The 14272-nt window shown below is 48.2% G+C and overlaps 1 long non-coding RNA gene across 1 annotated transcript in view; it reads left to right on the forward strand.

The window, feature by feature from the left end:
* Nucleotides 1-7891, forward strand: part of LOC130858174 (uncharacterized) — a 22692-nt gene extending 14801 nt beyond the window's left edge. Inside the window, exons 2-3 of the long non-coding RNA XR_009055012.1 lie at nucleotides 5194-5333; nucleotides 7843-7891. This is a non-coding gene — a long non-coding RNA (uncharacterized LOC130858174). The remainder of the gene's footprint in view (nucleotides 1-5193; nucleotides 5334-7842) is intronic.
* The last annotated feature ends 6381 nt before the right edge of the window (nucleotides 7892-14272 follow it).

Consider the following 14272-nt stretch of genomic DNA (forward strand, 5'->3'; position numbering starts at 1 on the left):
CAGTAAATATTGGTTGAACAGATAAATACAAGCTAAAAAGACATTGCTTAGCAACAGCAATGGTGAGAAAGAAAAGGCTTCTTAGGTGATCTTGGCTGAATTCATGGCTATCCCTCCCCTCCCCTCCCCTCTGCTTCCCTTCCTTCCTTTCTCCTTCCTTCCTTCCTTCCTTCCTTCCTTCCTTCCTTCCTTCCTTCCTTCCTTCCTTCCTTCCCTTTCTCTCTCCTTCCCTCTCTTCTTTCCACAATATATTAAGCACCTACTATGTGCCTAGTGTTATGTTAGGCACTGGGGTGCTGTGTTGAATGGGATGGAGAAGGTCCCTGTCATTATAGGGCTTATATTCTAGTGGAGGAGCCTGGGAAACAGCAAACTACAAGTAAGTGTATAGTATAATGTCAGGTAAGGGTAAATGTTTTAGGGAAAAATAGCGTCAGAGCTGTGTATACGTGTGTGATTTTAGGTAAGTTGGGAAGGGGAGGCTTTACTGAATCCTGGAGACCTGAATGAAGTGAAGCAGTGCATTTACAAGGGGGGATGGTGCTCCTGGTGGCAGGCATGGCAGGTGTTAAGGCCAGGTGGCGAGGGCACCTTGGCACGTTCCAAAGGCAAGTTGGTTGTTGAACTATAGAAAAGCAGACTGGAAGGGCTTTCATCCCAGCCAGCCTCTTCTGTGATGAAGGAGGAAAGACCCCCAAAGAGGGGAAAGGGCTTCCTAGGTGGCACAGTGGTTAAGAATCTGCCTGCCAATGTAGGGGACGTGGCTTCGATCCCTGCTCCAGGAAGATCCCACATGTCACGGAGCAACTAAGCCCATGAGCCACAACTACTGAGCCCATGTGCCGCAGCTACTGAAGCCCACGCCCCTAGAGCCGGTGCTCCATAACAAGAGAAGCCATGGCAATGAGGAGCCCGTGCACCACAATGAAGAGTGGCCCCCACTCACCACAGCTAGAGGAAGCCCACACATAGCAATGAACACCCAATGCAGCCAATAAGTAAGTAAATAAATAAATAGATACATTTATTAAAAAAAAAAAAAGAGGGGAAAGAATGCACAAGCATGTCAGTGGAAGAGCAGGAAGCAGAACCAGGAATCCTGGCCTTTGAGCTCCTGCTACAGTGCCGATCCTCAGCCCCTCCTGGTCCGGGGCCAGAAGTGCCCTAAAGGACCACCGCAGACTAGAATCACACAACAGGAAGGCTGGTGGGACCTCCCAGAGACTACACACCCTCAAGCCCCTCATTGTGCAGACGAGAAGACTAAGGACAAGAGAGAGCAGGGCCATTCCCCAAGCCTCACAGCAAGCCTAGCCAGTGTGATTTCCAAAGAAACCAGACCCATCCTCTTTGAAGCCTAGCAAGGCACTGAGTAGGGGGCTGCATCGAAGGCTGCTGGATGAAGGCATGAAGGAAAGCCCAGGGCTAAAGGAGATGCACTGACTCCGATGCACTGGCTGTCTCTATATTGTATGGGCTGTTTCCCTGTGGTGATGATCAAATCAATATTAATGAATATTTATTCAATTTACCATGTGTCAGGCACTGTGCTGTCTTAACTGCATTGCCTCTAAATTTAATCCTTGCAACAAGCATATGGGGTGGCAACCAATCCTCCTACTTTATAGGGAAGGAAACTGAGACTTGGAGAGCCAAGTAACGAAGCTAAGGAAGCCAGGAGAAAGGGTGAATTCAAAAGAGAACCTCGGAGATGCAGAGGGTTGGGGGGCTGAAGGCCCAGCCTTGGGCATGTCTAACTAGCAGAGTCAGTAGAAAAACTGTCATTGCAGTAAGTCTGCCCAGCCCATGGGAGAGTATGGGAGGGCAGTCAAGGGCTGAGATCAAGTCTTCTGACCTGTGCATGGGGTTTAAAGTGGCAAAGCCCCTTCACACTGCCTCCTACCTTGTTTGGGTCCCACAAGAACCAGGTTGGGGGTGGAGGATGCTTTTCCTTGTCTTACCATGAAGAAAAATGAGGCCAGGAAGGGGTGTGCCCAGGGTCACGCTGGGAGCTGAAGGTAGAGTCCAGGTGTCCTAATGCCCTGGCCAGAGATCCCCACTCATCTGCATCCCAGTTTCTACAGCCTCACGGGGAAAGTCGGAAGTCAAGGGGCCATGTCTCCTGACTCCTGGTGTTTTGGGTTGAATTGTGTTCCCCCAAAAGATATGTTGAAGCCCTAGCCCCAGTACCTGTGAATGTGACCTGATTTGGAAATAGTCTTGCAGGTGAAATCAAGTTAAAATGAGGTCATATTGGTTTGGGAGAGAGGGTTAACCCAATAGGACTGGTGTCCTTTATAAAAAGAGAAGAGACACACACACATGGAGAACACCATGTGAAGACACAGCACACGAGGAGCACGCCACATGACACAACAGAGACAGAGATTAGAGTGACACCTCCGCACATGAAGGAAGGTCGAGTTTTGATGGCCACCACCAGAAGCTAGGAAGATGCAAGGATTCTACTCAGAGGCTCAGAGGGAGCTGGCCCTAAGGATACCTTGATTTTGGATATCTAGTCTCCAGAGCTGTGAGAGAATAAATACATTTCTGTTGTTTTCGGCCACCCCAGCTTCTAGTACTCTGTTATGGCAGCCCTTGCAAACTCACTTACATGGTACCCAATCTTTCCACCTAGTATCCAAAGGGACCCTCAGAAATAGGGGGAGGGTCCCAGGCCTTCCATGCACAAGCCATAAGCAAGGCCAAGGCAGGGTTCCAACGAGCAGGGAACATACTGATAGTTTGATGCTTATAAACATCTTCCTATGCACCAGGTATTGTTCTATGTGCTTTACATATGTTAACACACTGAATCCTCATAACGGCTATGTGAGTAGCAGAGTTCTACTGCCATCTCCATGTATAGATGAGGAAACATACCAGAGAGGTGAAGTGATAAGTCTAGGATTACACAGTTAACAATCGCAGAGCCTGGATCCAGATACAGGCAGTCTGTCTCTTTATCATGACACTGGTTGGGGCAGAGATGGTGGTGTGTATCATTCCTGCCAGAGACAAATGCACAAGCAAAGCCCCAGGAAGGGGAGAGTCAAGGGCACTTTGAGGGAATGGTTAGTTTTCCAAGGTAGTGAACCCAGGGAAGGAGACCTGGTAAAGGTAGGAGCATTCTATAGGAAAGACAAAGGCTTGAGCTTGGCCAGTGTCAGCACCCCTTGGCAACTAAGGCTGTGGGCTCTGAAAAGAGGGCTGCATCTTCAGTATGTTTCCATATGACATGCTGTATTAGTCAGAATAGTTAGGTTATGCTATGTTAAATAAACAACCTGAAAGCTTTAATGGCTTGTGACATCAAGGCTTATTTCTTGTCCATATTACACATTCACTGTGGCTCTGCTGGGGGCTCACTTTCCTTGGCACTGTCCTCACTCTGCGACCTAGGCTATGAGGCATCCACTTTTTGGAAAAGGGAGTGTTGGAGGACCCTGAATCAGCAATTAAATATTCCAGCCCAAAATAATGTACAATTCAGGACCAGAACTGGTCATGTGACCCCACCCAACCACAAAGGGACCAGGGGGTGTCATCCTTCCATGTGCCAGGGAGGCAGAAAACCAGAACTGTTTGGTAAACGGCACTAATGAGGACCACACAGCCAAGCTGCGTTAAAGCACTGGGAAGCACACAGTGAAAAAAGGACTTCCTTTTCCCTCTCATTTTAGCTTTCAGATTCTTTCAAGGAGAAAGCCTCGTTCAGCACTAGTGTGTCATAGACACCTACCCAGCACCTGTTAATCTCTCTTTTTCATCATTTGAGAGTACCACTCAGGTTCAGATCTTTGAAGAGCAACAGTATTTAGTTAGAATTTAGTTAGAATTTACTCACGTTATATGGTTTTCATTGCATTTATTTTTACCTTTGCCCAAGAGGGATTTTTTCATTAATAGTAGTAATAAGAAGTTTCCTTTGAGAAAAAAATTAATTTAAGTAGTAAAACACAATGGGGTGGGGGTGGGGGGTGGGGAAACACGCAGTGAGCTTTAGAATCAGAAGGCCTGGGTTCAGGGCCAGATTCCTCCACTTAATAGTTCCTTGACATTGGGCATGTAATTGAATCTCCCTAAGCCTTGGTTTCCCCATCTGTAACATGGCAGGAACAGGAGTACCCACATCACAGGGTGGTTGTGAAACACTGGTCAAGTTCTTATCACAGTGAGGACCCATAATAAGTTCTCAACAGTAGCAATTATTATGATCTAGCTGGGTGACCTCAGTTTCCCTGTCTCTGAAGTGGGTTCAGGGGATGCCCCACGGCAGGCTGTCATCCCTGCTTAGGACAATCAGCGTAGATGCCAGTGTGAATGAACTCTGCAGGCAGGGGGAGGGCCCCAGCGAGCCTCGCAGCCCCTTTCCCTCTCCAGCCCAGGTCCCTCCCTGCAGGTGTTGTGCTGGGCCTCTTGCTGACAGCTGTGTTTCCCCTGCTCAGCAAAGGACTTAACCATAAACAGCAGAAATCAAGTGACCTCCAGCCCTCGGAAAGCCTCATTCCAGGGGCCTGGGTGAGAAAAGGCTCCTTGTGTCTGGGGTAGGGGTGGTTCTGCATTCCTCAGGTCCAACCATTCAGGCAGATCTGCTCCAGGAATGCAGCTGCAGGGCCCAGGCACCCCCTCCCCTGCCAGAAATAGCCAGCTTTGGGCTGGGCAGCTTTGCTATGGTCTCCTTGCTCCAGGGAGGGCCCTGCCGGTGCCAGGAGGGCTGAGGGTTACAGAATTCTGGACAGGACACAGGCTGTCCCCTGGGGAAAATGGTCAAGTTCTCCCTAGCTGAGTTCTGATTCCAGAGTTTGGGAGTCTTGCCCTGGAACCCCAGCCCACAGAGGCATGGAATTGCATTTAGAAAGAAATGAACATGTTTTAATATAGCTTGAACGGTCCTTCCACTCCAGCTGCCTCACCCACCTCCTCACCCTTCCTTCCTCAGCAGACCTTGGCCGGGCACCGGAGCTTGCCCTGGCCCTTGCCTTGGAGGAAGTGCTCCTCCTCCTGCCTCTTCATAAGTCTGGCCTCTCGCAGTTCAACCCTCTCATCTCAGCGTAAACTTCACCCCCTTAGACAGGCTGCGCCTGGCCACTCCATCCAAGTGGCCTCCCCAAATGACCCTCAACCATCTCTGTCACTTTCTTGCTTATTATCCATTTGCCTATGTACGATGTCACTTTTCCCCATTAGAACGTAAGCTCCATGATGGTGGAGACCATGCCTGTCAACATCCGTGTTTTCTCTGCTCAGCCAAAGTTTCAACCAAGAACATCAGGAACTAGATGACCTCTGGTCTCTGGAAAGCCTGTTCTCAGCTCTGTCCCCACCTGGTAAGTACTCAATAAATATTGGTTAAGGGAATGAATGAGTGAATGGGCGAATGAATAAAAGAAGAATGCCAGGAAAGAGCCTGGATACTGTCTACTGTTATCTCAATAACAGCATTCAGTTCTTAAGTGCTTTCTCTCTGCCCTGCACTATGCTAAGTGCATTATATACATTATCTCGTTTAGTCCTGCCGCAGTTCTGTGAGGTGGGTATTGGTCTTCCCATTTGCAGAGGCCCAGAGAGGTTAAGTAACTTGCCTAGGTCACATGTGACCAAGAGGCAGAATTGCGACTCCAGCTGCAAACAGGGTTTGTCTCATGGCTAAGTCTGTGCTCTCAACATCCCCCACTCCCTCGGCACCCACAGGTGGGGAGTGACCGGACCAAACTGAGGTGGGGGGGGTGTCAGAGAACGCTCTCACGGCCTCCCACCTCCTCTCCCAGCCTAGAGGGTTGCCGGGGCCTTCTACCCCAGGGCCCTTCACCGAGAGCACACAGGGTCAGTGTCCAGCCTCCGGGCAGCACAGAGGCAGCTGAGGTTTCTCTGAGTCATCCAAATCCCCGAGCCCCACAGGTCAGCTCCCAGGCTATCAGGCCATGACCCGAGACCACTCATCTGGCTGAACTGCTAACGTCCAGCCTAGCTGGAGGGTGTGCCAGGCTCACCAAGGTACTGGGGAGGGGCTGAGGCTGTGCTGCCGTGTTCTCAGCCCTGAAGAATGCTGCTGACTCACAGCAGGCGGGCTGGTCTCGGGGACTCAGGGGCAATACAGGTACAGCCCTTCGGGAGAGGTGGGGGGGTGGTGGTGTCTCCAGGTGGAGTGCAGGCCAAGCCCTAGCCCCGGGACTGACATGCCACGAGGGCCCTCTCCACATGAGCCACTGTTATCCTCCAGCTCAGTGACCTCAGACAGCCCTTCCCTCTGTGGGCCTCAACTTCCCTGTCTGTGCACGAAGCAGAGGCAAAGCGCGATCCATGACTGGCTGTCGTGTGCGGTGAAGATAATGAAAATGGATGAGAACCAGGTGATGCAGGGCCTTGGGTGCCTGTGTGAGGAGGCTGGACAGGCCTTGGTGGAGGCCAAAGCCCTGCGTTGGGAGCTGGGGGTCCTGGGTTCAATTCTCCCCCTTAACACCAACTCATTGCATGACCTTGGTAAAATTACCTCCCCTCTCTGGACCAGCCATCTGTCAGAGGCCTGCTTCTAGTGGGCAGTGTAGACGGTCACGGACTTGGCTTTTGTCCACACTGCTCCCCCTGCTGAGAAAGCCCCGGCTGCCGTCTCTGCCTCCTGATCAGTCAATGGCCTGTTCAAATGCCGCTTCATCAAAGGAGCCTTTCAGAAACTTCCACTCAAAAGTCATCGCTCCAGATATTAAGATGATGGAAAATGATGGCATGAATCTACATTTGATGACATTAAAAAAAAGTCCAAAATAGATTAAGTGAAAAAAAGCAGGAGACAGAATAAAATGCACTAAAGGCATTTTCATCCATCTATGTGTCTATAACTGGAAATGCATTAAAAAAAAAAAAGGTTTTGGAAGATATCTATATCTATCTATCTATATAAATAAAATGTTAACCATGATAATCTCTGAGTCATGACAATTATGGTGATATTTATTTTTTCTTAATATTTTTCAAGGTTTTCTAAATTGTATGCGACAAGTATGTTACTTTTATAAACAGAAAGATTTTAGAGCTTCTTTCCAATCCTCTTTTAGCTCTGATCTTTAAAGGTTCTTTTATTTATTAAACTGAAGTATCATTTTCTAAGAAGGGCACCCTGTCTCCCACCTCTTCAGGAAATGTAACTTCTCCCAACTGCAACCATGTGACCAATGGCAGCTGCCATCTCTTTGCAGATCTACCCCTAGTCCCTGTTGATTGGCCAGGGTGAGCACCTGATCCCAAACTAGGCCAACCAGAGCTCTTCTCTGGGACTTTTTTTATTGTGGTGAAATTCACATAACCTGCACTTATGTGAGTGAACAATTCAGTTTAATGTTGTGCAACCACCACCTCTATCTAGCTCCAAAACCCTTTTATCACCTCCAAAGGAAACCCTATACCAGGTAAGCAACTGCTCCTGATTTCCCCTTTGCAATTTCCCTGGCAACCACCAATCTACATTTTGTCTCTATGGATTTAACTCTTCTAGATATTTCACATAGATGGAGTCATGTAATATGTGAAATTTTCTCTTGCTTCTTTCACTTCACATATTAATCTTGAGGTTCGTCCACATTGTAGCCTGTATCAGGACTTCCTTCCTTTGTGGCTGAGTACTATTCCATTGTATGTATTTACTGCAATTTGTTTATCCATTCATCCCTTGAAGGCTCTTCGGGCTGTTTCCACCTTTGGCTGTTGTGGATAGTGCTGCTGTGAACATTCATGTACAAGTGTATGTTTGAGTGCCTGTTTTCAATCTTTCTGGGTATACAGCTAGGAGTGGAATTGCTGGGTCTTATGGTAATTCTATGTTTAACTTCTTGTTTTCCACAGTGGCTGCGCCATTTTACACTCCCATCCACAATATATCCACAAAGTCTCCAGGACTTTTTAACTTGGACCAAGAAAGAGTGACTCTGCATCTCTTCCTGGTGAATCTGGGGGCTACTTGTTTGGAATAATGAAAATGACACCGACAGAAGGGAAAAGGCAAAAGATGGAAAAAATGCAAGTCATCCCCAAAGCTCCCCTCTGTCCCACCTCCATCCTCGTGGTTACGCAAGTCCTGCCTAAGCTAGCAGGTTGGGTTTCTATGCCCCCAAGCATGCTGACAGATACCCTCTTCTCAGTGCCAAGTTCAGAATCTTGATGGCTCAAGCTGTGTTTAAAGGTTCTTCAAACACAGCCCTCTACATCAGGAGCCACTGCATCCTTTTGGACCCTGTAGCTGAACCACTCAACCAAAACTCCCTCTGCTGCTCCCCAGGTCCTTAGCCAAGAATCTAGGCGGACCCTAAGGAAAATGTGACCCTGGCTGGTCCTCTAATGAGAGAATCAGCCAAGGAGGCTGGTGGTAAGGGTGGGCGGGAGGTGGGTTACAGGGGAGAAGAGGGCAGCAGTTCTCCTGAGGACACTGTGGAGCTGGGAAAACAGAAGAGAGGCTGGAGGCCAGACCCGGGGTGAGGTGGGGGTTGTGTGTGTGTGTGGGGGGGGTGGGGGTGGTAGGAGGAGGAAAAGGTGGAAAGAAAAACCCAGCAGAATTGCCAATGTTTAGATGGCCTTTCACAGGGTAATTAAGACAGCATGTCTGCGGCCAAACATGAAGGCAACGTTCCTTCAGGCTCTAAGAGGAAATAACTCTGATTTTGTTTTCTGGGTGCGGAAAAGGGACAGAAAGTGATGGGGAAAGGCAGTTTCAGAGATAGGGTCCAGGCCATTCTGACCCCTCCATTCTTAGGAATCTCACCTCTATGATCTGGGCCCACGGGAACAGAGCCCAGCTGGTTGTTTTTCTAAACAGGATCTGGGGAGCACACACTGGCCCCAGGATGAGGACCCAAGGGGTGGAGGTAGGGAAGTCCTAGTTGTGGACAATGGGAGAAAGTTCTGGATAGCTGGAGCAGTGTATTATTTGGGGAATGAGGGCAGGCCAGAGGTGCCATTTTAGGTATATTCTTGGTACGAAAATTACTTTGTAATCGTTTTCTATAGAGAAAATGGAAAGATAATCCACTCTTTACTCTTGCATGGTTAGTTGCATTTTTCTCTTTAATTTCTGATGGTTGAAATGCATAAAACAAGGCACTTCACACAGGGATGTACTCACTATTGTGGAACTGCTCCTGTTTTGTGGCCTAGAGACGCAGGTCTCCTGGCAAATTCTATTCCATGTGTGTATTAGTTCACCAGGGCTGCCATAACAAAGTACCACAAACTGGGTGGCTTAAACACCGGAAATGTATTGTATTATTGTCTTCGATTTCTGGAGGCTAGACGTCTGAAATCAAGGTTTCCCAGGGTTGTTCCTTCTGAGAGCTGTGAGGGAGACTCTTCCCAGGCCTCTCGCCTGGCTTCTGGTGCTCTGCTGACAATCTTCTGTGTTCCTTGGCTTGTAGATGCTGTACCCCGATCTCTGCCTTCATCTTTACATGGGGTCTTCCCTGTGTTTGTGTGTCTGTATCCAACTTCCCCTTTGTATAAGGATACTGGTCATATTGGGGTAGGTCCCATCCTATCAACTTAATTTTAACTTGAGAACTCCTATAAAGACTCTTTTCCCAAATTAGGTCACATTCTGAGGTACCGAGGGTTAGGGCTTCAACATGTCTTTTTGGAGGGACACAATTCAACCCACTGACAACATGATACTCATCAAAATGAAATAAAGGATTATGGTGCATTCTAATTGGATGAACTGTATTACAGAGAATATTCCTCACAGGAAATAACTTCCATTTTGTCTAAGTATCTCTGGGCACCAAATTCTCTGCTTACAATTGGACGGGCCTGATAATTAGAAGAATTGTCCACAGCCTAAGTTTCTGGTTCCTTAGATCTCAAACCATCTCTCCTCTCCAAGACACATAGTTCTGTAGCCAGATACTGGGGGACACGTTCACATCACCATGTGAGCTCTGAGCCCATACGTTTGTACAGGTGAGTCGGCTCAGTGGACAGAAAGAGGGTCCTGAATACATTTCTATACCAAGACAGCAGACTTAACTACACATGGAACCTGTACAGCCACCAAATGCAGACTAAATGTTTTCCCAATTCACCTTCCCCTTAGCCAGACCCCCAAATGCCACGGCCATTCTAAAGCCATCTGACAGGAGGAAAATATGACAGCAAGGAAGGCGGTCAGAATGCAGTCAGTGATCTCAACCCATTGCAGTTAAAAGGACTTGTGCAAATTTCACAGAAGCACATGACCATGTGAACATATTGCCTGGGCCCCTCCCAAGGCTTAGGAAAGGGCCCGTGCCAGCAAGGGATTCTGAAGCTTATGCTGTACTAGTTTTATGGTCAATCTGCCTTAGGATGGGTGCCTCTCTCCATCTGAAAAAATCCCACAAACATTCATTTGAGAAAGACTTATTCATCTACGACATGCCAGACCCTGTGCTAGACACGGATGAGGCAGAGACTGATAATGCAAGCTGAGTACAAATCCAAGTTCTAGACATCACAGTCTCCCTGAGGGACCCAGCCCTGGAGAGACTGGGTTTTCCCAGGCATGAGTCATCGGATAAAGTAGAAAAACTAGCCTCAGCTTAGGCTGGAAAGTGGGGCCCTTCCCTCTGAAAAGTGTAGTGAAAACTGCTGGGAGAAGAAGCCTCCTCCCAGATTTATCCTCCTGAGGATAAGTGGGAGAGGAGAGGTGGAGAACCTTTAACAATCAGAGTTCTAGCTCAAAAGGAGAGGTTGTCCATTAAGCCAAGAGCACTGGAGTCAAATCCCCCAAATCAGATCTCAGAGCCATGCTGCTCCTGGGAAACTGTCCCCTGCCTGGAACTCTGAACCCAGGGTACTAGAACCTCAGCCTCCACATCCAACCTGTAGCCTGGGCCCAGAACCTTCCTGCTTTGACCTGGGATGAACAGAAACTCATGACTCCCTAAACCAGTCCTCTTCGTAGCTAATCAGTCCCAGCTGCCTGCTTCAGCTTTGCTCTGGACATTGGCCCCTTAAATCGTCTGAAGGGCACATACTTTGGGGTGCCCCCCTCTCTGAGCCTCAGTCTCTTCATATGTAAAGTGAGATGACAGAGCCGATTAACTCCCAGGGGGCCTGGTGGTTTGTTTTGTCCATCCCTGTAGCCTCAGGACTGCGAGTGGACGGCATAGAGTTGGTGCTCAATATGTGTTTGTTGAGTGAATGAATGGGATGAAGAGATCCTAGACTTCTGCATGGAGGAGCAGTACTTGGTATTTGTTCAGATGCAAGTGACAGACATCAACATAAACTGACTTGAGAAAGGCGGTACTGGTTCTCGTCACTCACATCCGGGGCTGGTTCTGGCTTCGGATTCACATGCTCAGATGCTGACATCATGGACCCATCTGCCTCTGCCTCTGCCTCTGCCTCTGCCTCTGCCTCTGCCTCTGCCTCTGCCTCTGCGCTTTGCTTTCCTTTCTGTTACGGTCAGCCCCAGGCAGGTCCAGGCTTAGAGTCCATCTAGTTCTCAAAAATTCAAACAAAAATCTCAGAATCAAGTCTCATTGGACAGACTTGGATCCCTGAACGAATCACTGTGGCCAGGGGACATCGGATGCTCCGATTGTCCAAGCCTTCCCCTGGAGCTGACCCACCAGCAGAGAGGAGTAGTTCTGCAAAGGAAAATCTGGGTTCCATCTCCAGGAGAGGGGAAGTGGCTCCAAGGCAGACAGCAGGTACCCACCACCGCACTCGACTGATGTCTGAACGTATGGGCAACTCTTCCCCTCTCTGAGCTTCAGTCTCTTCGTGTGTCACTGATGACAATACTGACAAAAGCCCGGCCCTTCTTCATATCCTAGAGCTTTGTGCGGTCCAAACCTGACCCCACAAAAATAATAATAGCTAACATTTGTTGAAGCACCACTAGGCATCTGGCCCTGTGCTAAGTAAACCTTCTACACATTTATTTTAATATTTACAACAATCTACTTTACTGCTGAGAAGCAGGTTGAGAGCAGTTCCAAGGCTTGCACGCTGTCACACAGCTAGCAAGGGCAGAGCTGGGCTTTAAAGCAGTGCCCTCAAGCATGAAGCTATATATAAACTGTAAATAATTTTACAAGCATAAGGGATTATTAGTAATGGTCTGTACTGTTAATAACAGTAATTTTTAAAAACCCTGAAAGGGAAATTCAAACAAATGTTTGTTTAGCACCTACTATGGGCTGATCACTCACCAGGGGCTCAGAAGGAGACACATAAATAACTGTGAAACAGGCAGACTCTGACCTAATAAAGCCATAAACACGCCCCAAGGGAGTGTGGGGAGCAAGAGACTGACTCCACATGGGGAGGGGAGGGGTGAGGGGATCTGGAAAGGTCTCTTAGAAGAGGTGGGATTTGAGCTGAGCTTTAAAGATGAAATGACTTCAATAAAGGGAGGAAAGAGAAAATCAACTTTATAAGAGACCTGGAAGGATCTGAAGACCCGGAACACAATTCCTGGATAAGAGTTAAGCATTTCTTTGCAAAATAACTTTCACACCAGCAGGAGCTTCAAAAAGTGATTGACTAAGTGGAGCGCAGCAGTTGCCATGGGAACAGAGGCAAGCCTCATCCCTGTCATTAGTGAGCATGCCTGCCTTCGAGCTGTCTAGCCAAGGCCAGGAGGCAGCGGGGGCTGCATTGTGCTGTCCCCGAGAAGAAAAAGCCCAGCAAGATTGCTGCCCTGAGAGGCTGACTCTTGTTTCACAGGGAAGCAGAGTTGACAGGTGACATCTGGGTCTAAGAAGACAGACAGCCAGGGGAAGCCTCTGCCTTGAAGGGCTTTGGGACATCCTGAAGCTACTCAGTGGGGCCTCAGGGATGGGGGTTTGAGGGCAGGGAACAGGCCTGAGAGTAGACTTCCAAGGTGGCTCCCTTCCCCCTAGGGGCCCGAGGGGTGAAGCCCGTCTCAGGAGGCAGCTCCACCTAGGATGGTGGTGCAAGGGAGGCTCCCAGCGTATGTATTTGTGACATTTCCAGGCCCATTCAGACCTGCCAGGGCCCCTGGGACCGCCAGGGCATTCCAGTACACTGGGAGAGTTGGCATTTAACCACTCAAGTGCAGACGGAAAAATGGAAGTGAAGACACTATTGGCAGGCCCGGTGTCTCTAACGGGAGGGAGAATGGTGCAGTATTTAATAGAGCAGGTGTTAGATTTTAACCTAGGTTCAAATCCTGGCACTGACACTTCTCAGGTGTGTGACTTTGGGCAAGTTACTTACTCTTTCTTTGCTTCTCACTTTCTCCATCTGTAAGATGATGGTAATAATTTTACCTACATCATAGGACCACATGAGGATTGTGAGATAATGGATATAAAGTATCAGGCATGGTACTAGGCACATAGCAGACATTCAATAAATGCAAGCTATTATTATTATTACTTCTAAATTTCAATTTGGTATTGATTCAGCATTGTTGTTTTTTTCCCTAGGCAGGGTCTCCTTATAAATTTGTGCTAAAAGCCAGTTTCTCCAAATAGTACAACAGATGATGACAGTGACACCTGTAATACAGTGATGAGACTCATTAACCTTCCATGTGTCCAGTGACTATTATGAAGGAGGACATCAAAGTTCTACCCCTAAGTGCCAGGCCAAGGGGCTGGATTTTTTTTTACTGCAGACAGCTGGTAGCCATTGAAAATTTAGGAGGAGAGGAATGACTTGATCAGGAGAATGTGGATTTTTGTTCCTGAGGCTGTACACTTGTAGGAATAGACTCTAAATATAATGACAATAGAATCTAAGTATAGTAACAATAATAACAATAGCTATCCGTTCTGGAGAGCTTATTATGCACCAGGCACTGTGCTAAGAGTTGCACTTGCCTTGTCTGTTGTAATCCTGACAACAACCTTATGAGGTGGGTACTATTATTATTTCCACTTTACAAGGGGATACCGAGAGGTTAACTCAGATACCTAAGTCACACAGCTAGCAAATGGCAGAGCTGGGCTGGAACACAGGCAATCTGGCTCCAACGTCCCGTATTTAACCTGAACACTCTTGCCTCCCCTGAACCTGCAAGGAACTTGGAGCCCTAGGGTTGGGGGAGGGGGCGGCAGTGCTGGCAGGCAGCCTGCCATCCTCTCTTTTAGGAGGTTTTCCATTTATCTGGATCTCAGTGGCCCCCATTCTCCATCTAATTCTCTGAGACTTCACCTCTTTCTTTGAAAGTTCCATCTGGTTTTTGTATATGTGTGTGTGTGTGTGCATATCTGTGTGTGTGTGTGAGAAAGAGAGAAACTTCAGCTGACCCGTGAGGACAGAAGCCTCT

This window comes from Hippopotamus amphibius, chromosome 1 (assembly GCF_030028045.1).
Source record: "Hippopotamus amphibius kiboko isolate mHipAmp2 chromosome 1, mHipAmp2.hap2, whole genome shotgun sequence".
In the NCBI taxonomy this organism is placed as follows: Eukaryota; Metazoa; Chordata; class Mammalia; order Artiodactyla; family Hippopotamidae; genus Hippopotamus; species Hippopotamus amphibius.